The 14129-nt window shown below is 42.2% G+C and overlaps 2 long non-coding RNA genes across 2 annotated transcripts; both read right to left on the reverse strand.

Moving 5' to 3' along the window:
- Positions 1–6892: 6892 nt before the first annotated feature.
- On the reverse strand, positions 6893–10282 carry LOC124666646. Its single transcript, XR_006990976.1, has 3 exons — positions 9837–10282; positions 8699–8798; positions 6893–7427 (listed from the first exon to the last, which is right to left on the reverse strand). It is a non-coding gene; the product is annotated as an uncharacterized LOC124666646 (long non-coding RNA).
- A 37-nt stretch (positions 10283–10319) lies between these two features.
- On the reverse strand, positions 10320–10899 carry LOC124666647. The gene is made up of 2 exons (XR_006990977.1): positions 10801–10899; positions 10320–10562 (listed from the first exon to the last, which is right to left on the reverse strand). It is a non-coding gene; the product is annotated as an uncharacterized LOC124666647 (long non-coding RNA).
- Between the last annotated feature and the right edge of the window lie 3230 nt (positions 10900–14129).

Consider the following 14129-nt stretch of genomic DNA (forward strand, 5'->3'; position numbering starts at 1 on the left):
TCAGTAGTGTCGTGTGTATACGACAGTACTGGAGTATGGACTTTATATGGAGGCTTCGATGGACTGTAAACCGCTCAAAACTATAAAATAAGCACAGTTTACGGGTTCAGTTCGGAAATGGCGCAGGTCAACCGAATTTTTTTATAGACCGAGACTGAAAACCAAACTCTACCCTCTATTTGTAGGGATTGGAAGATCGAACTGAAGACTAACCTGTATTCTTAGTGGCGTTTTGGCGGGCTGAAGCTTCAGCTCCGAACACTGTAGAGAACTCTCAGAATATGACCAAAATTCGGCAAATCCGGCCGGAGGACAACCAAATTTCGGTGGGGCTCTGCGTTGCGAGCTTGGGGAAGGGAGAGCGGGCAACCGGCCGCCACGAGTTCGCCGGGCGTGGGCGGGCCAGCCCTAGAGGCATCCATGACGGGGCAAGGTCAGGGCAGGACGGGGTTGGGGTCTAGCTCGCCGAGGCAGGGCAGGACAGGGCGGGGTCGAGCTCGAGCTCGCCTGGGCGGGACAGGGCAAGGCCGGGGCGGGTGGCACTGACCTCGGCCGGAGGTGGGGGGCCGAAGGGTGGCAGTGGTTGCAAGCCAGCCAGCCACAAGTTCACCAAGGCAAGGCAAGAAGAAGGCAAGGGGAAAAGAAGAAGAAAAACTAACATGTGGGAGGAATATGCTCTTTTACAGTTATAGTTTACTGATTCTAATCTACGCTGGTACTTTTTCGATCCATAAACACGAGTTCAGTGGCCTGAAATCACGTTTTACAGTTCGCATATTTACAGGCTAGAGATGCTCTTATCCTATAATCGATTGGGTTGAGCTCACACCATATTCGAAGCTCAAGAAGAGGTACCGGAAGGATATCATATTTGATTGGGTTAAGAGCATCTCTATCAGATCCCATAAAATATGTAAAACTGTAAAAATCTAGTGGGTTTACAGTTTCGGCTGGGTTTGGCCCGTCAATCGGATAAAGTATCCACGGCCCAGCACGTAAAGAATTTACAGTGGCCCAATAACTCACACTCTCACCGTCAGCTTGCAAAATGTCTGGCCAAGCCTTCGATAGTAGAATTTCCTTGTGTGAGAAGATAATGCCCCTAACTACTGCCCTAGTTTTTTTCCCCTAGTTTCTAGGGTTCTCAAGTTCCTCCCGTGGCGATCACGGGAGTCCTCTCTGTAACGAAGCGATCGACGTGATCTCACACTTGTCTTGTGCGTGATCCATCTTCCGTGGGTGCGGGTCCCTGCTGGGGGTCGCTAGGAGCTACTGCATGGCGGAGAAGGTTCATACGGAGTCGGCCCCGGCGCCGCCGCCGCCACCGCAGCCGCCAGAACCACCTGTAATTCCAGTTGAGCCTGTGAAGGAGAACCGGGTAGATCGGGGAGATCAAGACGTGAGGGCTGATGAGGCGGGAGCCTCGGGTACTAAGGACTATGCGGAGGAGTTGGAGGACAAATTTGAAGGACTCGATCTCTGTGGGGAAGAGGAAACAGATCTAGATTTTTCAGAGGAGATTGACGAACTTATTGGTGATGTCCGTTGGTTGGCAATATTCAGAGTCCATACAACAAAATCTTTGAGTCATGCAGCTTTGTTCAAGCAAATACGCAATGCGTGGGCAACTGCAAAACCTGCAACTTTCAAGGCTAAGGGGGATAATCTGTTTCTTGTTCAGTTCCATTGTTTGGGAGATTGGGACAGAGTAATGGAAGGAGGCCCCTGGTTATTTCGTGGTGCAGCCTTGATTATGGCTGAATATGATGGTTTTTCTAATGTGGAGGATTACAAGCTTGACAAGGTCCCAGTTTGGACTCGAATACAGCGGAGGGACCGATGAAAAAGAAGGATTTGGCTGAAAAAGTGGCCAGGAAAGTGTGTGAACCACCCATCAAGGTTATCGTCAATGAAGGTATACTCAATTCTGCGAAATATTTGCGTGCTAGGGTACATCTGGATGTTCATAAGCCGCTCGTACGCATTGTGCCAATTACGATCAAGGAAAGGAAGGTTTACCCGGTACAGTATGAAAAGCTCCCGGAGTTTTGTTACTTCTGTGGTTTGTTGGGCCATATAGTGACTGAATGCGGAGATGGAGTGCATGAAAGGGATCACTGCCAGTGGGGTGAGTGGTTGATGGTTGTTTTTTATCAGAAGCCACCAGCTAACGGGGGACGTGGTATGGCCGACCGAACTGGTTTAGGGCATGGCCGAGGAAGGGGCCATGTCCCTGGTGATCTAAATCCGTCCGATATGGATTGGGGGAAAGATATTCCACCAGGTCTTGGAACAAGAAAAAGATTGATAAGAGCAGACGGTACTGTTAATATGCCTGGCAGCGGTCAGCCTAATATTTCTGAAGGAAGAGTTCATCAACAAGTTCATCTGCTATAATATGGTACAGGTGGAAAAGAGGGGGAGACGCCTGTGTCGACTCTGCAAAAGGTACAAGCACCAAAGATACAAAAGAAAGTGGTGAATGGCGTGGAAATCAATGAAACTATAGGATCGGCGACCTCCGGGCTGGAGGATCGCCGGGAGCAATGAAAATCTATGGTCTGAACTGCCGCGGTTTGCGTAACCGCCGGGCAGTTCGAGTGCTTCTTGATCTCGAGAAGCAATTAAAACCTGAGGTGTTTTTTTCTTTCTGAAACTCGTTTGGAAAAATCTAGTGCTGATAATTTGAGGAGGAAATTAGGCTTTGATCATTCTATCATTTTTGAGAGTGATGGTCAGAGTGGAGGCTTGTTGATGCTATGGAAGGACCATGTTAAGATCATTGAAAAGGGTGTAACAAAAAAATTCATTGATGTAGTAATTGAGGATGAGGTTTCCTGGAGGTTTAGAGGGATCTATGGTGAGCCAAATTGGGGTCAGAAGCATATTACTTGGGACGCTTTGCGCACACTACATGGGCAAATGGCTCTACCCTGGTTAGTTCTAGGAGATTTTAATGAGATTATGTTCAACTATGAGAAAGAGGGAGGGGGGGGGGGGTCGGCCTAGATCTCAACAGGCCATGCAAGCTTTCCATAATGCTTTAAATGATTGTGACCTAGAAGATATGTGGTACGTTGGAGATCTGTTTACCTGGAGAAGAGGAAAATTGAGGGAAAGACTAGATCGTGGAGTGGTGAATGATCAATGGAATACTCTTTTCCCTTTTGCTAGTTTGGTTAATAGTGAAACAACGAGATCTGATCATAGACCTTTATTTGTAGATACTGAATACTTGTCTAACACGCATGCAAAATCTGAGGTCCCTCGCAGGTTTGAGGCTCGATGGCTTCAAGAGGATGTGGTAGAGGAGATGGTGAAAGCTTCTTGGGAATGGGTGAAAGCTAGGGGGGAGGAGCCATCGCTTATGCAAAAATGCGGCGACGTACACTCGGAGCTGCATACTTGGGACAAGGAGGTCCTTAAAGGTCCGACGAGGAAATTGAAAGAGTTGAAACAAGACCTGGAGTCTCTCAGAAGGGGACCTATGACTGATGCCGCTCTGGCTGCTCAACAAAATATTCAACTACAGATCGAGGAAACACTTGAAAAGGAAGAAATGTATTGGGTCCAAAGAGCACGGTCAAACTGGCTGAAACATGGGGATAGAAATACAAAAAAATTCCATCGGATGGCTTCGAAACGAAAAAAACAGAATACTATAAAGTTTCTTACAAATGATAATGGTGTCCGGCATGAAGACAAAGACTCCATGTGTGGTGTTGTGTACAACTATTTCTCTGATCTGTTCACTTCGGAGGTGGTGGATCCAGAGGACAGTGTGTTTGATGACATCCAACAGCTAGTTACTGAGGATATGAACATAAGCCTTCTCGCTACATTCACGGCAGAGGAGGTAAAGAAAGCCATGTTTAATATAGGAGATTTAAAAGCTCCTGGTCCTGACGGTCTACATGCGATTTTTTATAAGAGATTTTGGGATATGTTAGGAGATGACCTCTGTAAGGAGGTGTTAAATGCGGTAAACAATATTTCAGTTCCGGAGGGGTGGAATAGTACAACTATTGTACTGATCCCCAAGATTGATAATCCAGAGAAGGTTACACAGTTCAGACCGATCAGTTTGTGTAATGTGGTTTATAAAGTTATATCCAAGATGCTTTCAAATCGTCTGAAGGTGTTCTTACCAGACATTATTAGTGATCATCAGATTGCTTTTGTGCCGGGAAGGTTGATCACTGATAACATTCTAGTGGCTTATGAGAGTATTCATGCGATGAAGAGAAAGAAAGGTAAAAGAGGTTTGTGTGCAATTAAACTTGACATGCATAAGGCGTATGATCGAGTTGAACGGTGTTATCTTGAAAAGGTTATGTTGTAGATGGGTTTTGATAGGAGATGGGTTGATATGATTATGGCATGTGTATCATCAGTAGATTATAATGTTCACTTTAATTCAATTGAAACTGATGTTTTCAAGCCTTCGAGAGGTTTGAGGCAGGGGGATCCTTTATCTCCATATTTATTCTTGTTGGTGGCTCAAGGATTATCAAGTATGTTGAAAGGTGCTGAAATGAGAGGGGAGATTGAAGGGGTGCGGGTCTGCCGGGATGCACCAATGGTCTCACACTTATTATTTTCAGATGACTCTTTGATCCTTATGAATGCAGATAGGAGGAATGCATTGAAACTGAAGGACGTTCTTGATAGGTACTGTGAAAATTCTGGGCAAAAGCTATCTGAAAATAAATCAAGTATCTTCTTTAGTCCGAATACAGTGGTGGAAGATAGAGCAGAAGTATGCCAAATCTTGAATATCTTGACAGAATCTCTTAATGATAAATATTTGGGACTTCCGGCGATGGTTGGAATTGATAAGAGTGAGTGCTTTAAACACTTGGTGGATAGAGTGCTAGCCAGGATAAGTGGTTGGAAAGAAAAATTGCTGAGTTTGGGGGGGGGGGGGAAAGAAATTCTTATAAAGGTTATTGCTCAAGCAATACCAGTTTTTGCTATGATGGTTTTTAAAATTCCGAAAAACATTTGTAAAGGAATCTCTGATGCCATCTCTCAATACTGGTGGGGCGACGAGGAAGAGCAAAAACATATGCATTGGAAGGCGTGGTGGAAGTTGTGTATTCCAAAGAAGAGTGGAGGTATGGGTTTTAGGGACTTACAATGTTTTAACTTGGCAATGCTATCAAAACAAGTGTGGAGGTTGTTAAGTGAACCAGATTCTCTTTGTGCAAGAGTCTTGAGAGCAAAATATTATCCTGATGGTCGATTTATGAATGCAACTATGAAAAGTGGAAGCTCTTTTACTTGGCAGAGTATCCTTGCAGGATTACAGTGTTTTAGGAAAGGATACATTTGGAGAGTTGGGGATGGTACTCAAATTAACATATGGGAGGATAATTGGATTCCTTCAAGTCATAATCTCAAGGTCATGACTCCGCGAGGTAATAATATTCTTACTAGAGTTTATGATTTGATAAATCCTGTTGATGGTTCATGGGATGAAGATATTATTGGAGACATTTTTTGGCCGGTAGATGTTCATAGAATCTTGCAGATTCCTTTAACACCTGACATAGATGATTTGGTGGCGTGGCATTATAACAAGCTTGGGCTATTCTATGTTCGATCGACCTATTACTGTCAATGGAATTACAAATTTGGGCGGAATAATAGGAATGAAGAGATTGGGGAGGGTGCAAGCAACCCGATCTGGGAGAAGTTGTGGAGCCCTAAATTACCAAGCAAAATTAAGATCTTTGGTTGGAGGGTTCTTCATGCTATGATACCATGCCATGGTGTCCTTGCTAACAAACATATCGGAAACCAAGGTGGATGCCCTATTTGTAATTCAGATTGTGAGGATATCAAACATTTGTTGTTCATGTGTGAAAGAGCAAAACAGGTTTGGAAGAGCCTTGGGTTGACGGCAGCACTAGAAGGTATCACATGCCTTGATAGATCTGGCTCTGTGTTGATTGAAGAGATTATCAGAAGAGGTGGCCGGGTAGAATCTTTGGAGAAGGTGGGTTTTGCTGAAATTGTGCTTGTAGCAGGTTGGTACATTTGGTGGGAAAAGAGAAAACAAGTTCATGGGGAAAATATTCAATCTCCTGCCCGATCGGCCATGTCTATCTTGGTGTTGACTAGGAACTACATGAATGTGTTGAAGAAACCTGAAGCAAAGGCGAAGGAGGGGTGGAAGAAACCACTAGAGGGAAAACTAATGATAAATGTGGATGCAGCTTTTGACACAGATTCGGGAAGAGGTGCAACAGGTGTTGTGATTAGAGATCACACAGGTAGTTGTATTGCAGCTATGCAAACCTATCTACCCCATGTGGTTGATGCTCCTATGGCTGAAGCTTATGCTTTCAGGGATGGTTTAACTTTGGCACAGCAGATGGGTATTCAGAATTTTACAGTTCAGACAGATTGTTGTCAGGTGGTGGAGACAATGAAAAATGGAGGCTTCTCGGCAACTTCGTCGGCTGCTATCTTTGATGATTGTAGTATCCTTTGGAGTGGGTTTGGGAATGCTCTTATTGAGTACTGTAATAGGGAGGCCAATCAAGTAGCACATGAGCTTGCTAGAAATTCTTACCTGGGTCGATGAGCCCCCTAGGTTTATTCTTAGCAAGCTCGTGAATGATGTAACTATACTCTGATGTCGGTAATAGGTACCAGACGCACTCTTTTCCTTCCAGGGTACCTAAGGGGGGCTGGAAGGTTTTTAATGAGGCGGCCTGTTATCCCTTATGAGAAAATGTTTCAAAAAAAAAAGATAATGCCCCTAACTATTATCTGATGAATAAAGTCTAATTCCCCTAAAACATCGACAGAACTTGCATCCTGGGCATTCTAACAAATACTGCATCCCATACATTCAAATTTAGACATCTAGGACATATATGTATAGACAGAGGTAGTACGTGATGTCTAGGATTCAAGAACATGTGTAATCATGATACAAATTTAAAGTTATCATTCTGTAATGCAAATTCTTACCTACTACAAATACAGCACGCATGCACACACATGAAGAAATAAAGGGAGCATCATGTGATGAAACATAAGCAGAGATTTAGAGTTGAAATCCTAACCTGACACAACATGGGTTAACTGATATAGGTAAACGGTACATAAATAACACACAGCAGTACACAACCCACAGGTGACCTGCATTAACGTGCTTGCTTGGAAGGCATAAGCAAATGAACCCAGGATTAACTGACAGTGTAAACACCAATCACTAAGCCCAGTTGACTAATGTCTACAAAGACTAGATAATAGATGGTAATCTAGCAAATGAAGCGATTAATTCGCAGAAACCGAACTTGACAGTTGACCAGTATAGAGGGCCAATTTCCGGATGAAGCAGCATACAAATGGAAGAACCTACAGCACACAACCCATTTCTGCATCTCAGCCACCAGAATGTGATCCTATATCTGCAGAGCAACCGATTTCACAAGTCAAACCAATTTGTACAATTCATTATAACTCATTAGAGTTATGTATCACAGTTTGAATATGACTTAACAGCAAACAATAACATCACTAGTTGTGTGAATATTTTGCCAAAAGATCCAAAACTGAATTGTATCAACATCATTGAGAATATCCAACACTAGAAAGTAGAAACAGAGAATAGGTACATGATAACAGTTACTGCCACACCTTCAACTTTTACATGATAACAGTTAATCTCAAGTTTTTTGGCTGCGCCTGGTTATCTGGTCTCAGTGAAAGCTAAGAGATTAGTGGTTCAAAAAACTCCATTGCAAGGAAACAGTGAACGTCCTAGCTTATAAAATCGTTTGAAGTATTGCTCATTATCACTGGCATATGATGGGCCCGTTGAGTGAAAAAGCAAACCATCTGGTTTCTAAATCATATATATTAATAGCAAATGTGCAAGCTAGCTAGTGGCTAACAAATCAAACTTTATTAATCTCAGGCAGTAAAAACCTCATGGGATGGAGCTCCATCTTATTAATGGACACACTTCCTTCTACTCAACAAAGATGCCATCTCCCCACAACATCATAAACTATACTTTGCAGCTACTTTTAATGTTAGCATTCTTATGTTAGTATTAATATGCAATCTGTGACGAAAGAAGCATTCGTGGTGAATCTAGCACGCCATTTTTCCTTGTGTTTAATACAAAGTGTTAAACATCTAATATGACTAGAAGTGGAGAACTGGAGATAATAGATTGTCCACAAATCAGTCTATTTGGACCGATCAAAATGTGTATCACTTGATAGATCCATAGCCACGATAGTAAAACCCGAATATCAGAAGGAGGTGTCAGAAAACTAAGAAGGTAAACTGAAAGCAATGCAGCTAGATGGAACGGGAAGACAAGTGACAGTGCACACATCCAGTAGAGATGGGACAGAACATCAGCAAATAAAAGAGAATCCATGTGGTTAAAGTCATGATGAAGAGAATGGAGAGGTGCTGAGGAAGGGATGAGGATGCAAGGACTGGAGACAAAAATCCAAGATGCTGAGGAAGGGATGAGGAAGCAAGGAGGCGGCCATGTGCGCCGTCACCAAAAAAGGGGGATTGGTCAAGTGAACAGCCGATCAAAGAGTCATAAATTAAATCTCACAGTCCTCTCTTGGATATTGGTGCTTGAGAAATGGCTGTAAAAAGGAACAAAATAAATAAAGTTCAGATATATCAACGTATATACAGAAGATGAGCATACCTGCTCAACTAGTACATCACAATAGCATACTGAACCAGACAATCATCTTATGGATGGTGCAAAATATCAGCTGCATCATTTCCACCACCAATTCCTGTTTCTTCAATCATAAGAACCCGAACAAGTAACAAGTCAATATCAATCCAATGAAAAGACAAATAGATATGAAGGAAGCATCAACGAACTATTTACGTAAACTCGCAGCTTTAATTCAAAGAAAAACACTTTGTTTGTACAACACTACGAGAAGATAAAACATATCATCAAACTTAAAGAATATTGTAGGAACAGTATATATTGATGAATATTGTACAAATGAAGAACATGCACACTCAGACACTTAGCTGCTCAGTAAGAGACAAGTTATCCAGAAATCCAGAATTATAAGCTTGTCCCACGTCATACCAAACATTACAATCATACTAACAACGCATAGCACAAACATCATTGTCAGTATTCTGATTTAGATTATCTTCGAACATCTTAGTGTGAAAACTGAAATGAACACCACATTAGTTTTTGCAGGTACAAATGGACCCGCCACTTGCAGTAGTACTCCCCTAAAGGTGCTAAAACGAGCAATTGTCCCGAAGTTCAAAGAAATTCAAAATAATAGGTTCAATATTATTAGCAAGACTAGAAGTGATAATAAATACTGACCGAAGGGAATAAAACTAGCTTAAAGCTTCCAAACACCTATTGAGCCACCTATTTGACAGTTTGATTGGTTCAAGCTAGTTTTTCATCTAGTTGTTCAACTTCCAAATGTTATGCAGCTTATCTTGTGCAAAAAAAAACTCCACTACAGCTATACACAAAATCTACCATTACAAAATTCTTGGCTTCTTGCGTATGTGAACACAGGAATGCAAGAACAAAATCTAAATCAATATTACAGAAAGAATTTCTCAAGCTTAGTGTTTATTGTTTTATTATATGGATATTCATATGATAAACTGATAAAGACAGTTTGCTAGATTCATTTTCAACAAAAAGAGAATACCAAAATGATGGCTACCGAGCACAAAACAAACTGTTAACTTAACAAGAAATGATGTGAACTGTATTCCGTCAAGCAATTATCAGAAATTAACTTGGCTTTGTTGTTACCAACATGTGAAGGCATGCTAGCTATTACCTGCAGTGAAGACACTTTCAAATGGCTGATATTCAGAAACTATGTTGGTTTCAAATAATTTCTTGAACTGCAATGACTCAAGATGGACCATAAAGACAGGACCACCTGCCCACAGGAACACCACATTATTTTCCTCAGCGAAACCTATTACTGTTTTGGTGTGTGAATTCAGGGAAAGCAGCTTATTCAGTTCAATAGTTCTTCCGAGCGCCCATGAAGTAGCACCATCACAATCGGTCTTCCTCTTCCACAGTTGGATGCCGCTCCCTGTTACCAAGAGTAAACCGAGGCCCCCACCCTCTGCCCGCATCATGAAGAACTGGAACTGAAGCATCCGCTCTGGCACCCGTATGACAGCAAGGCTTTGCTTTTCCAGGTCAAACTCGAGAATTCCATTGAAATTCCCAATAAGCATCCAGTAAATGGAATTCCCAGCAAGCACAGAAGGTTTAACACTTCAAAGTTACACTCGTTGTAGCAAAATTTTGATCAATCTGTGAGAACTAAGTAATTAATTCAAAATCTTGCAGTACATAACCAAAAGGTAGGCTCTGACACTTCAAATTTACACTCGTGGATGTTGTAGCAAAATTTTGATCTCTCACGAATCCAGGGATGGACACATGCATTACTCCCCATATACCCTAGTTGGCTGCTTGCAAAACCCTGAGACATGTAACCTCCCGATGGAGACCAGAGTAAAGAGCACATAGGTTCATAATTTACCTGTAAAAAGAAACACATGCAAAAATGACAACTCAGAGATAAAATGTTATAATCCACGAACACAATAAAAATTGGGGAATGTTAGACATTCGCCAGCATACACTCGCCGTTTCTCTCCTCTGATTTCAAATGATTTTTTTTTGGAAGAATAATTAGATCTAAAGGGACAAATTCACACAAATGACACAATTTGCAAGAATAGTGTGCCAAAGGCAGAGCTATGCACTCTGTTACAAACCATGCCAATGGAACACTGGTTCTTCAAGCTCACGCAGCCAGACACCATGCAGGACATGATTAGTCGCCATCTCAGTATATTTTCCACGGCGCCCCTTTAATGACAATGTGTTAACACATATGTAAGATCAAAAGGTAATTACACACCATGTGAAGAGCAAGAGACCAAGTTACTTGTCTATCAGTAAATATGAACCTAACAGTCCTACATCAATCCATCTCAATCAAAATCATCCAAGCATATGCATCATGAAATCAATCATCATGCTTGTTCTACACACAAAAATTCAGTACACTAAATCACCACATTATAAATATAGGCAAGATTAATCTCAGTTGGTACTTGTTACCGAATACAGACCCACTTTTGCTCGACGGGAAGTGTTTTTAGCAATATATCAAAATATCTACATACTTCAGTTTAGCTAATTCTCGTTAATCCTAAAAGATCATCATGGTATAACCATATTAGAGGCAAACACATAAAAAAATTCCCTGAACTGAAAGAAAGAGAAAAATATCAGGTTACTTACACAAATAAAAATGGCACAACTTACATAATGATTTTCTATCGAACTATGAAAAAATCTATGATGTTATTCATGATATAATCAGATGGGCGAGAATTCACTCCTAGAGATGATCATTTTGAGCGAATATAGTAGTGTGTTCATCAGGACAACTTGCAAACTAAGGCAAGGAAAATACCTTGGTAGCAGGGTGTTGTTACTTCGTTCTTGTTGTAAGGTAAAACTTGAAGAAAATTATGTTTATTGAGGCCGCATGGGTACTTCGAGGCAAATAAATTAGAAAGCAGATGCTCATACTTTCGTACTGAAAGCACAACAATTGTTACCCAAATAATATAACATAGATACACGGTTGTAAAAAAAAATTATGCAATGATTTCAAGGTAGGTGGTGCTAGGAAATTAAATGCACATTAGTCACTGCATAACATGAATGTATATATCGAATCACTCGCAAATGAACCTAGTATCACCCACATATGCTAGCTTGATAGCTTGTCATTCCTCTATATGCCATGTTGCCCTCCAGGCACCATTCTGTGCCCAGTCGCCCCAAAGTTTATCATTTTCTTGTGAAGTCTCTAGTCCACATGGATCTGGACAGAAATGAGAGACCCAATACTGAATATCTAGGGTCTTCCCCGCAAGAATATGTATTTAGGAGCCGGTAGCTAAAAATTGCTGCTAGGGGTAACTTCTAAGTTTTACAGGGCATTCTTAATGATTTGAAAATATGCGATGTGTTGTGATGTCAATGCAACATGCTTAAAAGAATTGAAGAGAGAGAATAATGTCAGTGGCCTGAAAGGCGTTCTTCAATAATGAGAAAGGACAATCAGGTGTTGATGCAAACACCTGAATTTGGTCTCATTACAAAATCTGAATATATTACCAGGATATTCTCACCAAGTGGGTAAAGCCTACACTTATTGATCTGTGAAGTGTACATCTGAAATATATGTATAAAAAGTGCATGAAAGAGAGAAGAAGGTATTACTTGCAAGCTATATCGATCTAAAGGCTGGACGTGATACATTACAGAGAATCCACAATTGACTTCCTTGGATCATTCATAAACTGTGTTCAACTCCAGGGCACCAATGAAAACTTAAGTGCATGCCCATTTTTTCATATCCATTCCCAGAACTCTGCATTCCTTAGGTAACATTGAGGCATGAATTAAACCCTTAAATGTATACAGAAAGGAGAAAACACATGAAAGGTGAGTACATACGACCTGAAAATATCATGCTTCAAATTGACACTTTCCTTGAATTTTTAGTTATTGCTCGTAACACAGGAATCCTCACCAAGGATCTCCTGCCAAGGAAAGAACACATGTATCACCTTCAAATAAACCAAAGCATGTACTGTACCTCCAGCAAGAAAAGTAATATAATGAGCAATATCATTACCTCACACTTACAGTTATATTTGACTAATTCCAGTTATAGGTAGCAAACCTTAGAAAAGTTAGAATCAGTACCCTTTCAGACAAAAACTTTAAGGAATATTTGACCAATATCATTACTTCACCCTTCCAGTTATATTTGACCAATCCAAGTGAATGTACAGCAGATCAAGTGTGCAACGAATGAATGACAGGATCAAGTGTTCCCTGCAATCGACGTCATTGTCGTCTCTGTAACTGTGTGGAGCATCGACAACCGAACAGAACGTCACCACATCGCTCTGTTTCCACAAACAGCCGCTCCCCACGGCATCTCTCCAAATGGCACCCATGAGCAGCCGGACATGGTGACATGGAGCACCGCATCTATGCCCGATGCCATCGGCACACGTTCTTACCTGCCCACTCCACATTTGATTCTATTGCACAACACCTACTGCACGCCTCCTCCGCTGCCACGGTCCTCTGCTCTCCTGCTTGCCGACGGTGTTGTAGGTCTACCTACTGCACGCCTCCTCCGCTGCCATTGTCCTCTCCACTCCTGTGTGCCGACAGTGTCACATGCAACATGGTGGTCATCCATGTTACAGTGGGGCGGGTTGGAATCCACATTGTGTTCTCTGAGCCAAAGCAGTCAGCCAGTATTGCTGGTCGTCGTGCGCTAAACTCTGATGGACCAGTGGATGGTTTGGGACTGGGGGATACCGCCTAGATGAGGAGCTGTGGCAGGGAAGCCGGACCGGGAGACGGTTGGAGCTCCATGGCAGGCCGCTTTGAACAGAGTAGACGGTAACAAAACTTGATGACCTGCATCAAAAAAACAAAGCGGCATAAGATCGGCAAGGACAGCAAAAGCAAAGAAGCGGAAGCCTAACCGGAGGATGCGATGGAGAAGGAGGCCGACCTCGCCAACAGCCACGAATGAGACGTGTACTCATAAGAAAATCTACAGCAAAAAAACCACAGATTGTAAGAGAAAGAAAACTCTACGGCAATGACAGAATCAATTACAAACGGAACCAAAGAAACGGAAAAAATCATTGGAACAAAACAAATTGGAGCCGATGAGGGAGGTAAAGAGATCGAAAGAAAACACAGAAAAATCACCAAAGCAAAACATATCCCAACCCAACGCAAAAAAGCAGATAAAAATCAAACAAATCAGAACCCAAGGAAAGAGAATGGAAAAGATCATGATCCGACGGGAAGCGGACGTACCGAAGTGGCGCGCTGTCGTGCATCAATTGCTGGTGGTGGTGCCTCGCTGTGGCCCCGTGAGCTCCTGAACCGTGGCCTGTGCTGGCTATTCGCCCATTGTGATGCCGCTGTCGCGCCAACGGACGCCTGTTGCGGTGGCGCCGTCGTCGCCGGAAGGAAGGAACTGCTGGGT

Source organism: Lolium rigidum, chromosome 6, assembly GCF_022539505.1.
Source record: "Lolium rigidum isolate FL_2022 chromosome 6, APGP_CSIRO_Lrig_0.1, whole genome shotgun sequence".
Taxonomy (NCBI): domain Eukaryota; kingdom Viridiplantae; phylum Streptophyta; class Magnoliopsida; order Poales; family Poaceae; genus Lolium; species Lolium rigidum.